The sequence below is a fragment of the Bombina bombina genome, chromosome 9, assembly GCF_027579735.1.
Source record: "Bombina bombina isolate aBomBom1 chromosome 9, aBomBom1.pri, whole genome shotgun sequence".
Taxonomy (NCBI): domain Eukaryota; kingdom Metazoa; phylum Chordata; class Amphibia; order Anura; family Bombinatoridae; genus Bombina; species Bombina bombina.
In genome coordinates, this window is record NC_069507.1 from 215,566,882 (window position 1) to 215,590,527 (window position 23,646).

At 39.5% G+C, this 23,646-nt stretch overlaps 1 protein-coding gene across 2 annotated transcripts in view; it reads left to right on the forward strand.

Moving 5' to 3' along the window:
- The first annotated feature begins 22,665 nt into the window (after positions 1–22,665).
- Positions 22,666–23,646, forward strand: part of IKZF5 (IKAROS family zinc finger 5) — a 45,136-nt gene continuing 44,155 nt past the window's right edge. For both annotated transcript variants that reach the window (XM_053692614.1, XM_053692615.1), the window contains exon 1: positions 22,666–22,798. The gene's annotated coding sequence lies outside the window, so the exon portion shown is untranslated. The remainder of the gene's footprint in view (positions 22,799–23,646) is intronic.

Consider the following 23,646-nt stretch of genomic DNA (forward strand, 5'->3'; position numbering starts at 1 on the left):
ACTGAGCAGGAGGCAACATACGCAGCAACATTAGAACGAAGACCTGGCCACCAGAATTGTCGAGTGACAGACCAAATCATTTGGTTCTTGCCTGGGTGACCTGCAGCTTTAGGATAGTGGTAAGTGTGCAAAAGTTTAGTTCGAAGATTCTCAGGAACAAAACACTTACCACTAGGTTTCTCAGGAGGTGCATTGGTTTGTGCAGCCAGGATCTCCTCCACCAAGGGAGAAGTCAAATTAGTACGTATGGTAGCCAAAATATGGTCAGGAGGTATAACTGGAGTAGGTACAGACTCCTCCTTGGACAGATGTGAAAATTGTTGAGAGAGGGCATCAGCCCTAACATTCTTACTACCAGGCAGGTAGGAGACCACATAATTAAATTGAGACAAAAATAGCGCCCATCTGGCCTGTCGGGGTGACAAATGTTTTGCTTCAGATAGATAAGTTAAATTCTTGTGGTCAGTAAGAATGAGCACTGGCACGCTAGTACCCTCGAGAAGATGCCTCCATTCCTTGAGTGCCAAAATTATGGCCAGTAATTCCCTGTCACCAATTTCATAATTGCACTCCGCTGGAGACAATTTCTTAGAGAAGAAACCACACGGATGCAAGGAACCATCAGGCTTAGGACGTTGAGACAAGAGGGCACCTACTCCAGTCTCAGACGCATCGACCTCAAGAACGAAAGGCAGGACAGGGTTAGGATGAGCCAGAACTGGAGCGGCAGCAAAGGCAGTCTTAAGACTATCAAAGGCCTGAATGGCAGTAGGTGACCAATGGAGTGGATCATTCTCTTTACGGGTCATGTCTGTGATAGGTTTGACCAAGGAAGAAAAGTTTTTAATAAACTTTCTATAGTAATTGGCGAACCCCCAAAAGCGTTGAATAGACCGAAGACCAACTGGGAGAGGCCACTGCAGAACTGCAGATAACTTGTGTAACATCAGAACGATGAGCCTCAAGTGTGGGTGAGTGTATGAGGATGTCGTCTAAGTACACCACAACACACTGTTGCAACATATCTCGTAGGACATCATTAATAAATTCCTGGAAAACAGCAGGAGCATTACATAGGCCAAAGGGCATTACAAGATACTCATAATGCCCGCTCCTGGTGTTAAATGCTGTTTTCCATTCATGGCCCTCCTTGATCCTAACGAGATTGTACGCTCCTCTCAAATCAAGCTTAGTAAAGACCGTAGCTCCCTTGAGGCGGTCAAAGAGTTCCGTAATGAGCGGAATAGGGTAAGCATTCTTAATGGTAAGATGATTAAGACCCCTATAATCGATGCATGGTCTTAACTCGCCACCCTTTTTCTTAACAAAGAAGAAGCCAGCCCCTGCAGGAGAGCAGGATTTGCGGATGATCCCCCACGACAGAGCATCGGAAACATACTCCTCCATAGCACAATTCTCTGCAACAGACAGAGGGTAAACCCGGCCCCGAGGAGGAATGGCTCCGGGTTGCAGGTCTATGGCACAATCGTAAGACCGGTGAGGAGGCAACGTACCGGCACGCACCTTGTCAAAAATGTCTAGGAACTCTCGGTACTCCTCTGGCAATTGAGATACTGAAGAAGTGCACAAGACTTTAACTGGTTTCTGAAGACAAGTGGAAATACATTGCGGAGACCACGACAAAATTTTGGACCTGCGCCAGTCGAGACTGGGATTGTGCTTTTGGAGCCAGGGATAACCCAGAACAACCGGAAAATGCGGAGAGTTTATCACCTGGAACTGGAGGGTTTCAAAATGGAGAGCCCCAACAGCCATGGACAACGGAGCAGTTTCGTGAGTAACGAGTGCGGGCTGAAGGGGCCTGCCATCAATGGCCTCAATAGCAAGCGGAATGGACCGAGGCAAAACAGGAATGGAGTTCTTCTATACAAAAGCACTGTCAATGAAATAGCCCGCAGCACCGGAGTCAACAAGAGCCTGGGTGACTATGGAGGAGTCCACCCAGGAAAGGACAACCGTGACCAAAGGTTTCTCCTTTAGCGGTTCCAGGGACAAGGATAAACCCCCTAAGGTCTGCCCCCGACAGGACCTTAGGTGTGAGCGTTTCCCGGCCATGTAGGACAAGACTTCAAAAGGTGGCCCTGTAACCCACAATATAGGCAGAGCCCCTCCCTCCTCCTAAAGGCCCTCTCCGCTGCAGAGAGATGTGTGAATCCCAACTGCATCGGCTCAGCAGTACCTGGTGACTCGGGACCAGGAGGCATGGGAGGAGAGGGAGGCATGGGTGGGAACGAACACGTAGGAGACAACGGTACAGGAGGCTTCCGCAAGCGCTCCTTCAAAGAAGGCCTCTCACTTAGTCTGATGTCAATTAGGATAAAAAAAGACACCAATGCCTCGAGATCCTCTGGTAAATCTCTGGCAGCAACTTCGTCTTTAATCGCATCAGAGAGCCCATGAAAGAAGGCGGCAACAAGGGCTTCATTGTTCCAGCCTACCTCTGCTGCAAGCATACGGAACTCAATGGCATACTGAGCAACCGATCTTGCACCTTGCTGAATGGACATGAGTAATTTAGCAGCAGAGGAGGAGCGAGCTGGAACATCAAATACCCTTCGAAAGGAGCCACAAATTCAGGGTAATTTGAAATCACAGGTTTATTAGTCTCCCACAAGGGATTAGCCCAGGGAAGAGCTGTGTCAGAGAGTAACGAGATGAGAAATCCCACCTTAGCTCTGTCAGAGAGAAACGCCTGAGGTAACATCTCAAAGTAAATGCCCACCTGGTTCAAAAACCCTCTGCACTGATTAGGATTGCCTCCATATCGCTGAGGTAGAGGTGCAGAACCGGACATGCTCCTGGTAGGCATAGGTGCAGCAGCGGAAACAGGAGCAGCCATAACTTGCGGGACACTTTGATCCAAATGTGCAGTGCGAGTCAGCAGGGTTTGCAGGTCTAGTGCAAATTGATCCTAGCGGTGATCCTGTTCATCCATCCTGGAAATTATGGCAGGTAAAGGTGGATTATTAGCACCATCACGATTCATGGTCCTTGCGTAATGTCAGGGTGCCAGGAATCAGACTGAGACGAGAAGTGCAAAAATAATCACACCTTTATTAATAGCAAAAAATAATAAAAAGTCCACAAGTCAAATAACAAGCCAGGAATTAAAACCAGAGCTGGTAGTCAGACAAGCCGAGTCAGGAGCCAAAGCGAGTAGTCAGACGAGCCAGAATCAGGAACAAGGAGAACAGCAGAGTCAGGAACAAGCCAGGGATCAGGAACCAGGAAGGACATCAGACAGCCAGGTAATACACAGGAGCTCTCACAAACAGGTCTGAGACAACGCAAGGACAAAGCATACTGAACAGAGGCCCTTTAAATAATAAGTGATGACATCACAATTCTGAGACTGCATCCTGTCTCACATGGATGATGTAAACCAGTCTGGCCATAAAAGGAAGTGAGCAGCATCCCCCACAATGCACCAAGTCAGGAAGAGAGGTGAGTAAAATGGCTGCCAGCAGCACATGGCAAACAAGTCAGTAAAAAACCCTGACAGAGGGCCCTGCTCCGGAGAGCTCACAGTCTATAGGTTTAGGGTGCAGAGACATAAGGTTGGGGTAGCTTGTTACATCGGTTGTATTTGCAGCAGTGAGTCAGGCAGTTCATGTACATGTATTAGCTTGGTTCAGATGCAGGATGGAGGAGAGATGGTAAGCCTCTCTGAATAGGTGGGTTTTCAAGGATCGTCTGAAGCTATACAAGGTTGGAGACAGTCTGATGGAGCGGGGTAGAGAGTTCCAGAGGACAGGAGCAGCACGTGCAAAGTCTTGGAGGCGGGAGTGGGATGTAGAGATAACAGGAGTGTAGAGACGTAGGTCAGAGATTGATCGAAGAGGACAGGATGGGGAGTATTTCACGGTGAGAGAGGAAATATAGTTGGGAGTTAGACTGTTGAGTGCTTTGTAGGTTAGGGCTAATACTTTAAATTGTATTCTGGAGTGTATGGGGAGCCAGTGTAGAGACTGGCAGAGTAGAGCAGCTGATGTAGATCGTCGACTTAGGTGGATGAGTCTAGCAGAAGCATTCATAATAGATTGGAGGGAGGAGAGGCGGTGTTTTGGAAGTCCAATTAAGAGTATATTGCAATAATCAATGCGTGACAGGATGAGGGAATAAATAAGTATTTTTGTAGTTTTTTGAGTAAGGAAGGGACGAATTCTGGAAATGTTGCGTAGGTGTGAACGGCAGGATTTGGTAAGCATTTGTATATGTGGGTTGAATGTGAGTTCTGAGTCTAGTGTGACCCCAAGGCAACGGACCTGGGGTGAGGTGTTGAGAATAGAGTCTCCAACCATCAGAGAAATGTCAGGTGTCGGATGTCTCGAAGAGGGGGGGAGAAGAAGCAGCTCAGTTTTGGACAGATTGAGCTGGAGGTAGTGTGACGACATCCAAGAGAAAATTGCAGAGAGGCAGTCAGAAATCTGGTTGAGTAAAGAGGGAGAGATATCAGGAGAGGAAAGATAGATTTGGGTATCATCAGCATATAGGTGGTACTGGAATCCAAAGGAGGCTATAAGTTTTCCAAGGCAGGATGTATAAAGAGAGAAAAGCAAGGGACCCAAGACAGAGCCTTGCGGTACTCCAACTGAGAGGCATAGGATCACAAGATATGTTGTTAAAGGAAACTGAAAACGAGCGGTTTGAAAGATAGCAAACCAGGAGAGGGCTGTGTCTCGAATGCCAAATGAATGTAGTATTTTTAGGAGGAGAGGATGGTCAACTTTATCAAAAGCTGCGGACAGGTCAAGAAAAATTAGTAAGAAGTAATGGCCTTTTGCTTTAGCTGATAACAGGTCATTTGTTACTTTAGCAAGAGCGGTTTCTGTTGAGTGTTTAGGGCGGAAACCAGATTGCAGTGGATCAAGTAAGGAGTTAGTTGTGAGAAATTCAGTTAGCCGATTATAGACTAGTCGTTCCAATAATTTTGAAGCAAAGGGAAGTAAGGAGACCGGTCGATAGTTAGAAGGCGTGGAGGGGTCAAGCAAGGGCTTTTTTAGGATTGGTATGATTGATGCATGCTTGAAAGTGTCAGGAAATGTGCCAGCAGTGAGAGATTGGTTAAAGAGATGAGTTAGGGTAGGGGGTTAGTGAAGCAGAGAGAGAGGGAATAAGTCATGAAGGAATATGGTCAAGTGGGCAGGTTGTGAGATGAGCCGAGGATAGGAGTGCAGAGACTTCTTCCTCTGTTACAGGAGGGAAATAGCATAGATTTTTGTTAATAGAAGGGGTGGGTAGGATCGCTGGGTTTGTGGGGTGCGAGGTGCAGATCTCTTTTCTAATGGTGTCAATTTTATTTTTTAAGTGATCAGCAATAATTTGAGCAGTGAGGTTGGTAGTGGGCGGGGGGGCAGGCGGACGTAGAAGGGAGTTAAAGGTTGAGAACAGTTTTCTGGCTTTGGATGCGTGAGATGACACAAGGGAGGAGAAATAGACTTGTTTTGCCAGGCTGAGCGCAGAGTTGTAGGACTTAAGGGTGAATTTATAATGTTGGAAATCAGCAAAAGTGCGTGATTTCCTCCACTGCCGTTCAGCGGCCCATGAGCATCGCTGAAGATATCTGGTCTGTTTAGTGTGCCACGGTTGTCGTTGAGTGATTGATGTACGTCGAAGAGTGGAGGGTGCAGTTTTGTCAAGTGTTGATTTTAGTGCCAAATTATACTGTAGAGTCACGAGGTTTGGACAAGAGAGGGATAAAATGTCAGAGAGCAGAGGACTCAGTTGAGTGGAAAAGTCTGTGAGATCCAAGTCATTTAAATTCCTGTGAGGTAGCAGTTTTTTGGGGGCTTGCAAAGATGTAGCAGGTAGAGTGAGAGAGAAAGTTAATAGATGGTGGTCAGAGAGAGGAAAGGGGAAGTTAAGGGAGTTGGAAACAGCACAGAGATTTGTGAAGACCAGGTCCATGGAGTTGCCTTCACAGTGTGTTGGAGATGTTGTCCACTGGGACAGGCCTAAAGAGGTGGTAAGGGATAGAAGTTTAGAGGCAGCAGGCGTGTTAGGCTTATCAAGGGGTATGTTGAAGTCCCCTAAGATGAGAGAAGGGACATTAAAAGAGAGAAAATGTGGAAGCCAGGCTTCAAAGTGGTCCAGAAACTGTGATGCTGGGCCAGGGGGCCGATAGATAACTGTAACACGAAAAGCTATAGCACTAAACCACTATGCACAGTGTGAGACAGACTTGGCACTTCAGTTAATCTGCCAGAGTCAGGCGGCAAATCACTTTCATTTGCAGAGTAGGTAGGACTTACATAGTAAATGTTTTTTTTATTTATTTGTACAATTTCAGATTGTAACTTCAGTGTGGTAGTTGTGTGGTGGGGCCAGGGGTCCATAAAACAATTTTTTTTAGCAATATGCAGCAGTGTATTTATGATTATTTGACAATGCTGTAGAAATTATATATTTAAAACCATGAATATATAGATATATATATATATATATATATATAAGCAAAAAGAGTCAGTTGCACTCTCACAAACAGTTCTCCAAGGGCCAGGGTGCTAGAGTAGTTGAAATGTAGCAAAACAGGAAACAGCACTCTCTGGACTTAAGTAAAAAACAAGTAGTTTATTCAGTAACGTTTCGGGGAATGCTCCCCTTCATCAGACCCACTGATGAAGGGGAGCATTCCCCGAAACGTTACTGAATAAACTACTTGTTTTTTACTTAAGTCCAGAGAGTGCTGTTTCCTGTTTTGCTATATATATATATATATATATATATATATATATATATATATATATATATATATATATATATATATTACATAACAGTTTACTGCCCCTTTATGTAAGGACTTTCCAGATGCCAGGAGTCATTTAGCTAAGATTTTTACAACTGCATAAAATGTTATACTCTCAGGCTAAGATTGCTCAGTGTTTGAAATGAGACAGGTTAACTTAACACTGTTCAGTTTACACTACAGCTGACTTAATTTTGAAATACATACAAGCAAGCCTAAATCCTGCATTTAACCAGATTTAATGGTATGAGACCTAGTGCCACAGCTTATGGTTCCACCAAGACCATATAGAGTACAGCATTTTCAAAATCCATAAGGACAGCTGACAGATGGATACATTTGTATACCAGATTTGAAGTGGTGCTCTTGGTTGGGGGAAATGGGGGAACCCCAAAAATATGTCAACCTTTCAAAAGTACTTTTCTTCATCTACCCATTCTGATAGATCAATAATGTACACATTTTAATTCACTGAAGTATTTTTGTTTGCACATTTACAAATATGATTATTTAAAAAGTGATCTCTTAATTTCGGCTATTTTTTTATCATGCATGTCACACACTGTTGATTTAGGGGATAGCAATGTGCAGAAATTTTACCTCCTGTGTGTGTCTGTGTTTATGACTTTGTGCTTTTGTTGGTGTCTCTATGAGTGTGTATGTATTTTTTTTCTGTGGATCTCTCTGTGAGGGTTTGTGTCTGTCTGTGCATTTTCTGTGGGTGTCTCTCTGTATGTGTGTATGTATTTGTGTGTTTTCTGAGGCTGTCTCTGTGGATGTTTCCTTGGGTGTATGTGCGAGTTTGAGTTTGTGTGTGTCCAATGTCTGTTCCTTAATAGGACATTTTGACCTTATTACTGATTATTCACATCTTTCTACAGACTTTGAGACTGTGACCTTTCTGGAAGTAACCAATCCACCACTTAAAGGGACAGTCTACCTTAGAATTGTTATTGTTTTAAAATATAGATAATCCCTTTATTACCCATTCCCCAGTTTTGCATAACCAACACAGTTATATTAATATACTTTTTACCTCTGTGATTACCTTGTATCTAGGAACCTTCTTCCAGCCCCCTGATCACATGACTGTGACTGTTTATTATCTATTGTCTTAAATTTAGCATTGTTTTGTGCTAAATCTTAAATAACCCCCTGTGCCTGAACACAGTGTTATCTATATGGTCCACTTGTACTTTCTGTCTCTTTGTGTTGAAAAGAGATTTAAAAAGCATTTGATAAGAGGCAGCCCTCAAAGGCTTAAAAATTATCTTATGAGCCTACCTATGTTTAGTTTAAACTAAGAGAAAAAAGCAAATTTGATGATAAAAGTAAATTGGAAAGTTGATTAAAAAAAAGTCCTATCTGAATAATGAAAGTTTAATTTATACTAGACTGTCCCTGTTAGGATATGTTATCATTACCGACGCCATCTTGTCTTAGTTGCCATTTTGTCTTAGGCATCCATTTTGTCCAAGAAAGGTTTATTCTAACAACTTATTATGTACCAAGACATATGTAGACATTAGTAATATTTGTATAGCTAGAATGGCCTTGTGAATGTTCCTGGCAATGCGCCAGGAAGCCCGTTATCTATGTAAGATGCCCAAACGGCCTTGCTTTGGGCTGAGTTATGAGCCCAGATGTACTTTTATTATTGTTATAGAAATACTCCTTAACATTCCCCTTTTTACCCAATTATTTTAATAAGGTTCTTTTGTTCGTGAAATATGATGTGAGATTTAGTTATGAACGCGTCATTGTTTAACCCCATATGCTGTGCATCTTCTAATAAACAGAACTGCTTTTAGACTGACATGCTGCGTTTGTCTGATTCCTATTACCGAGATATCTTGTTCAAGTAACCATTTCGTTCCAGGTGAAGGTTTAGGATACGGCCAAGTGCTGACTGACATTCCCCCCCCTGAAAATAACACCTAACAATTCTGGTATCAGATCGTGGGATTCGCACTGGGTAAGTAGATAAGTGTTTTTTACTCTACTCTGTGAATCTGAACCTAAATTTTTATTATTTAAAAAAAAAGGAAACTGTCAATGCTATTTAGGGGATGCTAGGCTATGCAGGTTGAGAAATAAAGATGCAGCATTGTTTGGGGGTAGATAGGGGGCTGGTTGGGTCTTTGTGCAGATAGACCAGTAGTTTGAGGATGCTGGGAGGTAGACAGAGAGTATTGGAGAGGCCATACCTATGTGCAGTGACAAATTGTGCCCTCTTGGCCTATAAAATTATAGCAGTAAATGTGAATACATTTCTCTACAGTATTCTCACATAGATTCATGTTATACCGAAGTATTAGGCTTATACTGTTGTTAACGGAGTTACTAATTTTCTGTGGTTTTCCTTTTATGTTTTTCTGTTAGAGTAAAAGGGTGGTATGTTAGGATATGTTAGCATTACCGACGCCATCTTGTCTTAGTTGCCATTTTATCTTAGGCATCCATTTTGTCCAAGAAAGGTTTATTCTAACAACTTATTATGTACCAAGACATATGTAGACATTAGTAATATTTGTGAGATGATGTAGTTATGAACGTGTCATTGTTTAACCCCATATGCTGTGCATCTTCTAATAAACAGAACAGCTTTTAGCCTGACATGCTGCATTTGTCTGATTCCTATTCCCGAGATATCTTGTTCAAGTAACCATTTCGTTCCAGGTGAAGGTTTAGGATACGGCCAAGTGCTGACTGACACCCCCCCCCCCCCTGAAAATAACACCTAACAATTCTGGTGTCAGATCGTGGGATTCGCACTGGGTAAGTAGATAAGTGTTTTTTACTCTACTCTGTGAATCTGAACCTAAATTTTTATTATTTAAAAAAAAAAAAAAAAGTGTTAGTGATATATATATATATATATATAAAGGGTTTGAGTCCCTTTATAAGGGGTTCCTGCGGTAGAGGTGCAGGTTTGCAGAGGTTCAAGTCCTGCCGGCATTTACATTAACCCCTCTAGACAGGTTAAAGTCCTGCTAGGCTAGACAGGTTAAAGTCCTGCCTAGAGCGCGAGTAAGGCGCAAGAGTAAGCGTGCATTGGCGGTGGTTAAAGTCCTCGGGTCAGTTGCAGCGCTGTTTTACGGTGAGTTAGAGTCTCACCTGGTTACGGTGCATTTGATGGGCGGTTTAAGTCCCCCGTGCAAAGTTGCAGCGCTGTGTTAGGTGAGTTAAAGTCTCACCTGGGTTGAAATTTCCTTATATAGCCATATAATAGAATTTTGTTTACCTATCACTGGAGCTGAATTGGTACTTGTTGATGCTTTTTGCTTGATCGCTTATGCTTTTACTGCCATATCATTTGTGCTGTGCTGAGCTGGCTGACTTAATAACGTACAGAGAAAAGGAGAATGTTATTACATATTTAATCTCTACAAAGGGGTTAACAGTTTCATTTCAAGGCAGGGAGCTGTGCATGCTGAAGTTTTCTCCTGTATTCAGAAAAGTTATGAGTAGAGAAAGGGGGCCAGTGCTGTGTAATGAGTGTTTGTCTGTCGGTTCTCACTGTGTCTTGTATGACGTGTAAAAGATTTACTCTACACTAAAAGATCTGAGGATGTATTATCCTGTCTAAAATTTGTTTATGTCTCAATCTGCTGGGAAAATGGCCATTCCTTGCAAATTCGGACACTTTCAGATACATTTTAAATTTGGTGGAGAGTTAATCTTATTGTATTCCTAAATGTCTTTGGTATGTTCTGAAATATATGTTTTCCTGAAAGAAAGAGAATTAATGTGTTTTCTGTGTCACTAAAAGTATGTTGAAATTGCTTTAGAATAAATGTTGGGAGTGAATTTATGGTATGAAAGTTGATATGAGCTTGTGTGTGTATCACTGTAAAAATTACCTTGGTGCATTTTTCTTTCTGAATGGTAATTATTCAGGCTAGTTTCTTAGTTAAGAAATCGGACGTTGTAATGAGGTATTTTAAAGTGTTATTGTTGTAACTTGATTTAAAGTCATATCTATGTTCTTAATTATGTGTGTTATTAATAGCATTTTTTTTAGTTTTAAGTGATATTTGTTTTATGCAAATAAAGACTGTCCACCTGTTGCGGCATATAAATATATTGTTTTTGCAAGTGAACTAATTAAGGGATTTGTAAATGTGTGGATGTTTGTGTGACTTTCGGTCACGTTCTGGTGAATGAACAGGTTGATTCAGGTATGTTATGTTCGTAATGTAAGATTCATGCAAGGAGTTAAACACAGGAGAATAGAAAATATGCTGTATGCTATTAAATGTATCTAAAGTATTTGGGTCTGTTTCTGTTGCAAGTAGAGTAATTCAGTAGAGTTTTAATATAAATTGGTAACCTATTACTGTGTAATCTTCTTTATGCTGTGATGGCTCTTATTTAAATATGCAGGTTATGATACAGTAAAGAAGTAGAATTTTAATGGTAAATAAGACAAGTGTCTTAATCATAGCTAGGGTATACATATGTAATATACATGTTATAAATGGTTAGTGCTTAAAGGGACAGCACACTGTAAAATAGTTTTTATATTAATGTATTTTCAATGACTTGTTATACAAGCTGCATAGTATAAAATGTAGGAGAAATTGCATTTGCAAGTTTATTTGTATATTTGAAGTAGCTGGTTTTGTGCTTTCAAAACAGAGTTTATTGCAATGGGTTCTTAACACAATATTGTGTTAACACAATATTTGTATTTGCAGGATGAGATCATGAAGCTGTATCCAGAGAGTAAAAACACTAACTAAATTATTTTTGAGTTTTTCATATTTAGGTCAAATCTGTACAGATAAAATTCCATAGTGCACCCTCCAAAAGATTGAATGCAAGTAAACGTTTTAAATAAAGAAATGCCTGGTGCCTAGGTGAAGAAAAGAAAAAAAGAAGATAAAAGACCTTTTGTCAAGTCTGTTTAACTACCATACTGCAGTAAAAGTTGCTGAACTATCTTTGGATCCATTCTTTGCTTTGCAAGCTGGTACCAGCCCCAGAACTGTACTCTGGGTAATCTATGACTGTCCCATGATATGTTTTCTTGGTTTTAAATGACATAGGATGAGTTAAGCTATTAAAGGAATGGTGATGCTTACAAAAAGGTGAAAGAAGATTTATTTGGACATAAATGTGATTGTATCAGGGTGTGTGCTCATCTTGTGCTGTTTTGTTTCCTTCTTAGACTCCTTCTGACTTGAGTGTCTGCTTGCTATGAGGATCCACTGACTTTCCTTGTCTACCCCATGAACAAACCATCAGACTTCCAGCATCTACCTGCAGAAGAACACTGGAACATAAAGACTATCCTTCTCTGGACTGTGCCTTGCCTGTTGGAATTGAGGACCTGTTACAGAGTTATCCATATTTAAATTAGGGGAGTATTGTTTGAACTTATTCACTTATATTGCTTGTTTTGTATTCCCTGGTAATTGTGTTATTTTTGTTGATCATATTAGTTATAAGAAGTCATATAGCTTTGTCTGCAGAAAAGTATGCCTTATTTGTATTAGTACACATTATAGTTTATGTACTTAAACAAAGTAACTCTCTAGATAAGTGTAACTCGAAACCTTGCAGCATTGTAATCTATTGAATGGCCCACTGAGTATAGCGAATATGTTTGCACCTTTAAAGTTTAAAGAAAATGCTGCAATATATCAGAATATTCTAGACCCTTCACCATTGTAGAACACAGACGGCTCTACCTACCATGGCTCTTATTGGAGCTGTGTTATGAAAGAAAATGTATTTTTCCCTTTTATTAACTAGTATGGTATCTGCAATTTGAGTTTTGTAAAGGTTTGTCAGTGAAAGGAATTAGCTTACCATAAAGATGCGTTTACCTTTAAAAGATTTTGTAGTTTTAATAATGTTATGATTGTATTATTTCCTCATACAGGAGTGCAAGAGAATTTAGGTTGCATAAAATAATTAGTAAACTAGTAGTGTTTATATCAGATGAGACTGCTGACGATTAAGATCATAGTTGGAGAATTATAAACATTGCATATAGTAGCTTTGCAGAATAAAGCAATACTGGGTTATTTTATTTTTAGTAGTTCAAAGGGAAAGTGTGAAGAAATACATTTTTTTTTTTTTTTAAATATCTTTTATTTTTGTGTGCCAAATACAGGAAAACCAAAACATTAATAATTCAGCATAGATACAATGTTACAGAATTCAACATGACTAGGGTATTACGAAGGTTATCTATTCTGATTCTTACCTTCAACAGTAGAAAAGTCAAAGGCTTACATGGAAAGTGCAATCTTATTAAAGGTATAATCTTGGCCTGTGAACAGTGGGTCGGTCCTCCCATAAGGCACATTTTAACTTATAGACAAAATAATCTTTATTAACTTAATCTAACATTTGCCAACTCGGATTGCTTCACCTCATCTCCCCTAGCCCCCAGTTCCCTGGTTAGTCAAATTCCCACTCGCCTCTCAGATTAGCCTCTAATATGTATTCTGTGTTTCTAAAAAGGCGCCATAACCATCTTACGCAGTGTGATTGGGAGCGTATGAATAAATGGTTCCCATTTTGTAACAAAAGACCTCACTCTTTTAGTCATGTCTCCCAATCCGTCTGATTGTTCAACGAGCATTTGATTTAGCAATGTCTGCTTCAACTGTGTCACAGTAGACGCCTGGCTATTAAAACTATGTTGGACATAAATAATTTAGAATTTCTCGGTATTCCCTCAAAGTCTAACAGGGTAATATTTCTAAGCGTCAGTTCATTAATGTGGGTATGCATACTCAGGTTTGTGAAGAAATTAATTTTAAAGAAAATATTTTATTGGCTGTTAGCAGTTTGTACTTGCTTAGTATTCATGAAGTATCATTTAAATTGTATAGAGAAGCTGTGAGTTATTCTCTGTAAAAGTTTCAATGTATTTAGTTTGTATTATATATCCACAATGTTTTCTTGGTTTTAAATGACATAGGATGAGTTAAGCTATTAAAGGAATGGTGATGCTTACAAAAAGGTGAAAGAAGATTTATTTGGACATAAATGTGATTGTATCAGGGTGTGTGCTCATCTTGTGCTCTTTTGTTTCCTTCTTAGACTCCTTCTGACTTGAGTGTCTGCTTGCTATGAGGATCCACTGGCTTTCCTTGTCTACCCCATGAACAAACCATCAGACTTCCAGCATCTACCTGCAGAAGAACACTGGATAAGCACCCCTACTGCAAATGGACTATGGTATTGAAGCAGAGTGTCTGAGGAAGGTGGAGCTCTAAGAGGACAAAGACTGTTCTTAAAAATGATCAGAGGCCACCCAGAGACACTTGTGCTGTTCCCATGTCATGCTTCACTGTGGAGAGTGTACAGAGCAGGAAACTGTCAATGCTATTTGGGGGATGCTAGGCTATGCAGGTTGAGAAATAAAGATGCAGCATTGTTTGGGGGTAGATAGGGGGCTGGTTGGGTCTTTGTGCAGATAGACCAGTAGTTTGAGGATGCTGGGAGGTAGACAGAGAGTATTGGAGAGGCCGTACCTATGTGCAGTGACAAATTGTGCCCTATTGGCCTATAAAATTATAGCAGTAAATGTGAATACATTTCTCTACAGTATTCTCCCATAGATTCATGTTATACCGAAGTATTAGGCTTATACTGTTGTTAACGGAGTTACTAATTTTCTGTGGTTTTCCTTTTATGTTATTCTGTTAGAGTAAAAGGGTGGTATGTTAGGATATGTTAGCATTACCGACGCCATCTTGCATCCATTTTGTCCAAGAAAGGTTTATTCTAACAACTTATTATGTACCAAGACATATGTAGACATTAGTAATATTTGTATAGCTATAGAATGGCCTTGTGAATGTTCCTGGCAATGCGCCTGGAAGCCTGTTATCTATGTAAGATGCCCAAACGGCCTTGCTTTGGGCTGAGTTATGCGCCCAGATGTACTTTTATTATTGTTATAGAAATACTCCTTAACATTCCCCTTTTACCCAATTAATTTAATAAGCTTCTTTTGTTCGTGAAATATGGTGTGAGATGATGTAGTTATGACCGCATCATTGTTTAACCCCATATGCTGTAATTATTGTCTATAAGAAGTGTTGTGCATCTTCTAATAAACAGAACAGCTTTTAGACTGACATGCTGCGTGTGTCTGATTCCTGTTCCCATATATGCAAATGTCCACAGCACTAGTGATATAAAAGATGTCTTTATTGACAAAAAAACAGCAATGTTTCATGACTAGTGTCACTTAATCATGCTATACACATCATACACTGAGTTACCTCTTTTAAACTGTTTAATTTGGCGCCATTCATTTCTGTCCTTGGGCACCACCTCATGTCATAAGTTAATTATTACATCTGTTAAACAAACTTTTCTTCTTGAATATTTTTACTCAATACATTGTTGCATATTCATTATTATTATACAAAATGTAATAACCTATACATACTTTACATATTTAATTCATTTGAAACATGCATAACTACCTTGAGCGAGGGCCTATTCTTAAAGGGATACCTTAATGTTATTTACATATGTGACTATCTATTTAACAAAATACTGACCACTCAAAGTCCCTATTCATGCCATTTGGGACCAATGACCCCAATTTGTTAATCCAGTACATCTCTTTTTGTTTAAGTAATTTCTCATGGTCACCTCCCTTTATTTGTGGGCCCACATGATCAATTACTTGCCACCTAAGTTGGCTAATACTATGGCCTTTTTCTAAAAAATGATGGGATACCGGGGCTTCCTTATCCCCACATCTAATATTGGAGCGGTGCTGACTCATTCTATCTTTTACTTTTCTTAACGTCTCTCCAATATAGATGAGGGAACATGGACACTTAATTAAAGGGACAGTCTACACCAGAATTTTTTATTGTTTTAAAAGATAGATAATCCCTTTATTACCCATTCCCCAGTTTTGCATAACCAACAGTTATATTAATATACTTTTAACCTCTGTGATTATCTTGTATCTAAGCCTCTGCAAACTGCCCTTTTATTTCAGTTCTTTTGACAGACTTGCAGTTTAGCCAATCAGTGCCTGCTCCCAGATAACTTCATGTGCACGAGCACAGTGTTATCTATATGAAATACATGAACTAACACCCTCTAGTGGTGAAAAACTGTTAAAATGCATTCTGAAAAGAGGTGGCCTTCAAGGTCTAAGAAATTAGCATATGAACCTCCTAGGTTAAGCTTTCAACTAAGAATACCAAGAGAACAAAGCAAAATTGGTGATAAAAGTAAATTGGAAAATTGTTTAAAATGACATGCTCTATCTGAATCATGAAAGTTTATTTTGGCCTAGACTGTCCCTTTTTAAGTAAACAGCATAATGACAACCAGAACGTTACACACAAGATTGATGGAACACATGCGAAATATCCGAAATGCCCCATCTGACTTGTCGAAAGATAGGAAGATCACGTCTGTTGCATCTCACTTTTTCAGGTATCACCAATCCAAAACTTCAGAACTCAAGTGCTATGGAATCCAAAAAATATCCTTGGGTCTAAGAGGTGGTGACCTGGAAAAAGCCCTCCTAAAGGCTGAAACCAGGTGGATCTACTTAATGGACTCAGTATACCCTAAGGGTATGAATGAACAAAACAACTACTCCATGTTCCTTTAGGGACATGCAGATCTGAATTGCAGATACAAAAGAAATAGTTAAATCAGCCAAGGTTAAAACAAGGTCTCCATTGCAGACCCAAACATCACGATTGGTTAATATTTTATTTTATGTTAAACCAGATAACCAAATATATTTCATTCTATATACATTCCGTATTTCATTATTATGATCAATAATATTGGTTGTATATTTATTTTTGCTTTTGTTTTTATTTTTCTCTATGTTAAGAGACACTTGCTCGGCACTGGGCCAACACCAACCCCCTCTTTAACACATTCTATTTTAGTACAGTAGTATGTTCTAGGAGTTGGAACAATACACTGATCACATTATCCACTGATCCACTTGTTCTTATATACACACTTTAAACAACTCCTCCCATGCTCTATTCACATTCCCAATGCACTTTAGAATAACTAACATTAGTGTTGCAGAATTCACGTCTTCTTCTCACACAGCATTTCACTCCTTTCATCTTTTTGCATATTAGGGATCATCATGTTATACGAGTATATCCGATAACTCCTTCCCCAAATATCTATTTATTCATTCATTTATTTATCACACATTCATTTTTATTACTCATAAGACAACAAGCACTAGCCTATGAGTCACATTTTTTATTGCTTCCATAATATTAATGTATTATATTCATTAATGTTTCACGTTTTCTCTATGTGCACCATTTCACAATTCCCTTCCCCATCACACAATGTCAACCGCATCTAAATATTTACTTATTTATAAATAGCTCTTTTCTTCTCTTAAGTATTAAAATATATGACATTCACTAAGTTGATATGAATACACTTGAGTTGTCAAAAGTACACTTATGTTCAAGCACTAACAATATAGTGCATTGTAATTTGTTTAAATTCAGTTTGTTTCTTAAAAAATAAATAACAGAAAATAAAAAATAATACATAATATCACTTTATGGATCATATCATTTTACTTCCCCCCAAAAAAACATTCAGATCAATACAGTTGACAAGAGGTTTCAGTAATCTGACATATAATTATGATCGTTAGTAAATAGAGATAGAATATCAGCCATACTTTATCCTACTATTTCAGTATTGTTTCATTTGGTTTCAAAACCTTAATATTAATAAGCAACCAGGTCGGTTACAAACTTTACATCTGAGTAAAATTATTGGAGACTATCCATTATATCAATGGTATTCAGATGCTATTCCGTTCATAAACTACATGAGGATCACGCAGCACAACATAGTAGAGGTGTGACGTCAGTACTCGAAATTCACACACCTCCGGTTCAGAGGAATATGATTGGCTGATAAGGACCAATCATTTTCGTTCAAGAGATTTAAAAAGCCCCAGACGCCGGCGCGCGTCACCTTTGAGAAAGCCGAAATAGAAACGGCGAAACATGTCAGGGGGGGTATAGTCTAACAAACACCCCAATCAGTTGGTTTTTTTAATGGCATAGGAACTGGTTTCACAATTTATTTAATTCTATAAGTTGGCAATCCGGTAAAGATTAATATATATATATATAGTCACACTGGCTAAAAAGCAACTATAGCTTATTGACCGGAACGGTCAGAATTACACTCAGTAATTCGGTGACACGCTAGAAGGGGGGAGACAATTTGGGGATAGCGAATATTTAAAAGTGGTTAGGTAAACTGTAGAAGCGTAATCTACAAACAACAGGGGGCAAAATAAGATATTTCTTCTGATTTACTAGACAAGCCGACACCTAACTCTAATAGATACTGTTTGAGAATCACTACAAGACTCATATCACGCTATTTCAGCACACAGCATTCCAAACAGTACGAGTGCTATATGATATCAAGTCAATGCTAACTACAAACTTTATTAAGCATATTGTATTTAAGTAATCATACCCTGACCCCCATGGTATTCTGACAATTGTGCTACACGCCAGTGATATAATAGATGTAAAGGACACACAAACTTGAACTGGAATTTAGATTTAATATATTACCAACAAGGCCAAAATAAGGCCTCTCTTAAGATACAGTTTTTCTTTTCCCCTTTTTTCAAAAAAATCAACATATAAGTTAAACAGCCACCAAGACCAGTTACAACACGCACAAACAATTACTGCACGATTTAGCTTTAAGAGTAATGTATCTTTAATTCAAAAACAGCTAAACAGATAAAGGGTATTGTATGTGGGTAATTTGAATTAAGCCACATTTATGAGGTGAATGTCAGGTGATGTCATACAGACTTAACCTGTAAGCACACTTGCCAAAATAAGGCATTCTCTAAATCACCTATACAAAAGTAAAAAAGTCAAAAAAATAAAATCATTACATTTTTACAACAGTCAAATACAAGACTTAAAATCTGAAATTTCACACTAAACACCCTAAGATGTGGATTAAATAACAGGTCATTTCAGATCATATATGTTAATAGATATCAAAACCTGAAATTGATACATAATATATAAAGAAAAAGAAGAAAAAATATATTGCACCAAGTAAATTCCGGTTTAGCCAAGTAAATTCAATCCTTCATCCTAAAATGTATATGTCTTACAGCTTTAAATAAGATGTAACGTAGACCCTGTGTACCAATTGGAAGCTAGTATTATAATTATTCCAACAAATCTGCTATCAAACCCATTGGTATCATTATTAATTGATTGCACTTGAAATAAAAGTGACAAAGAACTCTAGGCACCATCAGTATTACATGCCATAACAAGTTGTAAAAGATACTCCAATTTAATTCCTGGCATATATATCTCCACCCAGAAGACATAAAGTCTAAAAGTATTCTATGAGATATTAGGGCACTGACAGAAGCCTAATAACCAACGTATAATTTATCATATTACCAGAGAGTCTGAAGTCAAATATACTAAACCAGACCGGAGTAGAAGGTCTGGAAAAAGTCAATCTGACAACTATTATATCAGACATCCCATATGCAAAACCAGAATTATACATTTGACTAGCCTAACCACAAACCCAGTAAGTGCCATATACAGCACCTAGGTGTGAACCCATTGTGAAACACTCCAATCCACCCCTAGCGTATGATACAAAATATAAACAAGCACCTATATATATATAAATAAAGCGGGACCCCTTAGAGGTGCCCCTTATAACAGTATAACTAGGTTGCCAAATTGACCATTAGCCAATATTTACAATCCAGTTCCTATGTGTTTTTTAAAGCACACACATACACATATTGATTTTATAGTTATTGTCCAATAAAAGTTATGTTTTAAGTAAATCCTTTTTGAATAGAAACTTTTTGGTCCTGAATGTGAGTTTATTATTACTATTCACTCAAATCAGGGACGGGAGTGCTGCCTAAGTGCACTATTTCCAGTCTTGATCCCTTCTCTTGGGCTCTAGACTCAATCCAAAAGTTGTTCCTGTGCACAAGTACCCCAGCTCACCACAAGCTACACTATTAAGATTGATATACACACAGACTTGAACGTGTGTACAGATATATGCATATGCATAGATAAATATATACGTACATAAACACATATTAATCTAATCTAATTCGAGCAACCCTGTATTAACATTATGTGCTAGTGCCATTCTTTCTTTTTCTCAAAACAGCATAAGTTGTATCGCATGTGAAAAAAATCCTAATAGTTAATTTTTGTCCACTTCTAGGATGTACAAATTCCTTTCCTTTCAAATGAATTAAAGTGAAGGTCAATTTTCATCAATGAGTGCCCGGTTTTTAAAAATACTTTTAAAAACAGGGGCACTTTCATTGATTTTCATTGATGAAAATTAACATTGCACTGGATTTGAAGAAATACTTACCTTTTACTCCTGCAAAGCCGGATCGACGATCCCCCTCCTTTTTCTTCCTGCTGTAGACCACAGCAATGACGAAACTGGCTTCCTCCAATCACAGCCGGGCATCACGATCTGGACGCACTGGGGTTCAAGCCATGATTGGAGGAAGTCGGTTTTGTCATTTCTGACGTCAGTACAGAGGAACTGAGGCTGAGATCGGCGATCCGGTTTTCCAGAAGTAAAAGGTAAGTATTTCTACAAATCCAGTGCAATGTAAATTTTCATCAATGAAAGTGCCCCTGTTTTTAAAAACCGGGCACACATTGATGAAAATTGACCTTCACTTTAAATATGTATGTATAGGTTATTAAAGTCTGTATAATAATAATAATGAATATGCAACAATGTATTGAGTAAAAATATTCAAGAAAAGTTTGTTTAAAAGATGTAATAATTAACTTATGACATTAGGTGGTGCCCAAGGACATAAATGAATGCCGTCAAATTAAACAATTTAAAAGAGGCAACTCAGTGTATGATGTGTATAGCATGATTAAGTGACACTAGTCACAAAACGTTGCTGTTTTTTTGTCAATAAAGAAATCTTTTATATCACTAGTGCTGTGGACATTTATATATATGGTATTACTTGTGGAATTGGCAGGTTTCCACGGTCACACAGCACAGATTTATCCAGCAGCTGTTCCAATTATTACAAGGATTGATTCCTGTTACCGAGATATCTCGTTCAAGTAACCATTCCGTTCCAGGTGAAGGTTTAGGATACGGCCAAGTGCTGACTGACACTCCACCCCTGAAAATAATACCTAAAAGTCCCTTTAACCTTTAAATTATTGTTTAGGCAGTTCAGGGCCCTTCCTTTCAGCCGCTGCATGCTGTTGGCATCATATAGTTGGCATCTTCCTTGACAAAAAGATAATCAGAATTTCATATTTTGTCCTGTAAATCACCTTTTTTGACAACTGTATTCTACCTCATTACTTGTCGGGTCAATGTAAACAAGTGCTGAGTGTCTGTGTGTTTCTTTGCGTGTCTGCTAGAGTCTATATGTGAATCCTTATGTGTGAGGGTGTGTTTCAGTGTATGATTGTGTCTGTGTGTTTGTGTGTTACTACCGTTACAACAATTCCAAGTTTGCTACACTTAAGAATAAAGTGCATATACGTTTTAGTCACTTGGTCAAAAATTGCACGTCAAAGAGGGGGGGGGGGGTGCTGATCAATGGTTATGTAAGGGGCCCCAAAATTTCTAGTGGCGAACCTGAGCACTGTTGATGAGGCTAGGCTGGGACACCCAGTGAAAGGGTCAGGGAAAGCAGACACCCCACTCCTTCCCTATATATGAAAAGACAGATTACACAAACAGGAGCTGCAGGAATCTGTAGACTCCAGTCTATATCTGATACTTTGTGGCTTGGTTAGGAGTCTGAAAATCAGCACGTTAAAGTGAATGTATATTTTGATGAACCAGTGCCCCGTTTTACATTTCACTGGTTTTGTTAAAATACTTACCTTTTCTTTGTGAAAGCCGCTCCAGCGCTTCCCCTGCCCGATCCCAGCCTTCCTCCAATCGTTGCTTTAGGTAATGATTCCCCCGGGGGGAAGCGGTGATTGGAGGATGCTGGAATCGTCATTGCTGACGTATGAAGAGGCTTGCGACGGGCGGGGGAAGCACTGGAGCGGCTTTCAAGAAGAAAAGATAAGTATTTTAACAAAAGCAGTGAACTGTAAAGTTTGATGAATGAAAGTGCCCCTGTTTTTAATAGGATTTTTCAAAACTGGGCACTCATTCCGCAAACTTTACATTCACTTTAATAAAAAATAAGCAAAACTATACATTGTTACAAAAACACTCCCAGATGGGCTGCATTAATTGATCATCTTCAAATATTTATGCAAATAAAATCTAGTGTAAAATGTCCCTTTAAAGGGCTTTAATAGTGATAAAATGAAATGCTCTAATTTGACTATGCAAATACAGCTCTTTACACTCAGGAAACGCAATGACCTGTGGATACCAAGTGGTTCTTAAACTGTGTTTATCCCCTTTGAAGGAGTTAAACTCGTAGCTTTGCAGCATCACTGGTGATAAAATGACACTAACAAATCACAGCATGTCATTTTATCACTATATTAATGACCCTTTAGAACGCATTTTAAAAATGAAAAAGTTATCCCCTCAAAGTGCACTAAAAATAGCATAAGATTTGTGTGGACAATAAGAGTATAGTATGTACTAATGCAACTTTATATAGTTCATCAATAAACCAACATTAGCAAATTGAACCGATGAGCACAATACCGTTTAACCATAGACCTCGCCGCATAAAAGGTAATAATATAAGATAATTTAACCACTCGTTTGCCACCAAGAAGTGCCACCTCGGTCACTATTCCCTGTGAGCAGCGCATCTCCCAAGATGCACTGTGTGGCAATAGCGTCATGAGGAACGAATGCGTGTTCACGAGTGGGCGCTGCTCTACGCATGCGCACGGTGGTCTGTTAGGGCCCCGACTGCAGCAGCGGACTGTGCCAGCGGCAGGAGATCCCGGAGGGTGCCCGCAGGCTGTGTGAGGGCGGCATGTGGGTGTACGCTGCCCGGAGCTCCCGGTAACGGTATGATAACACGTTTATGAGGGCGGGACTAACGCATCGTGACGTCACAAGCGCCCTGTGGCTGTCAGGCAATATAACAATAACAGTTGTGTGTCAGTAAATGTAGTGATGTGTATACTGGTGTGTAAGTGTATCTGGTGCAATTGTTCATGTGATGGGCACCTATACAGCCACCCATAACTATAATTATTGTTTATTAGGGCTGGTGTTTTTACACATCTATGGGGCATAAGAGCTTTGTACACCAAGCTGTGTGTGTTGGTGTGTAAGGGTATTTAGATGGGCAACTGGTTCCCTGCTCGCTATTGTAGTTTTGTGCTATCTGGTTGTTACACAGTGCTGTGTACTCTGGTGTAAATGGGCTTTTAGATAAATATCACCTACTCATTGATGTGTGTGTATAGGTACACCCAGGGCATACTGAATAGTGTTTGCCTGTGCTGGGGTGCAGGGCATCTATAGGTACACCCAGGGCATACTGAATAGTGTTTGCCTGTGCTGGGGTGCAGGGCATCTTATCTATAGGTACACCCAGGGCATACTGAATAGTTTTTGCCTGTGCTGGGGTGCAGGGCATCTTATCTATAGGTACACCCAGGGCATACTGAATAGTGTTTGCCCGTGCTGGGGTGCAGGGCATCTATAGGTACACCCAGGGTATACTGAATAGTGTTTGCCTGTGCTGGTGTGCAGGGCATCTATAGGTACACCCAGGGCATACTGAATAGTGTTTGCCTGTGCTGGTGTGCAGGGCATCTATAGGTACACCCAGGGCATACTGAATAGTGTTTTCCTGTGCTGGTGTGCATGGCATCTATAGGTACACCCAGGGCATACTGAATAGGGAT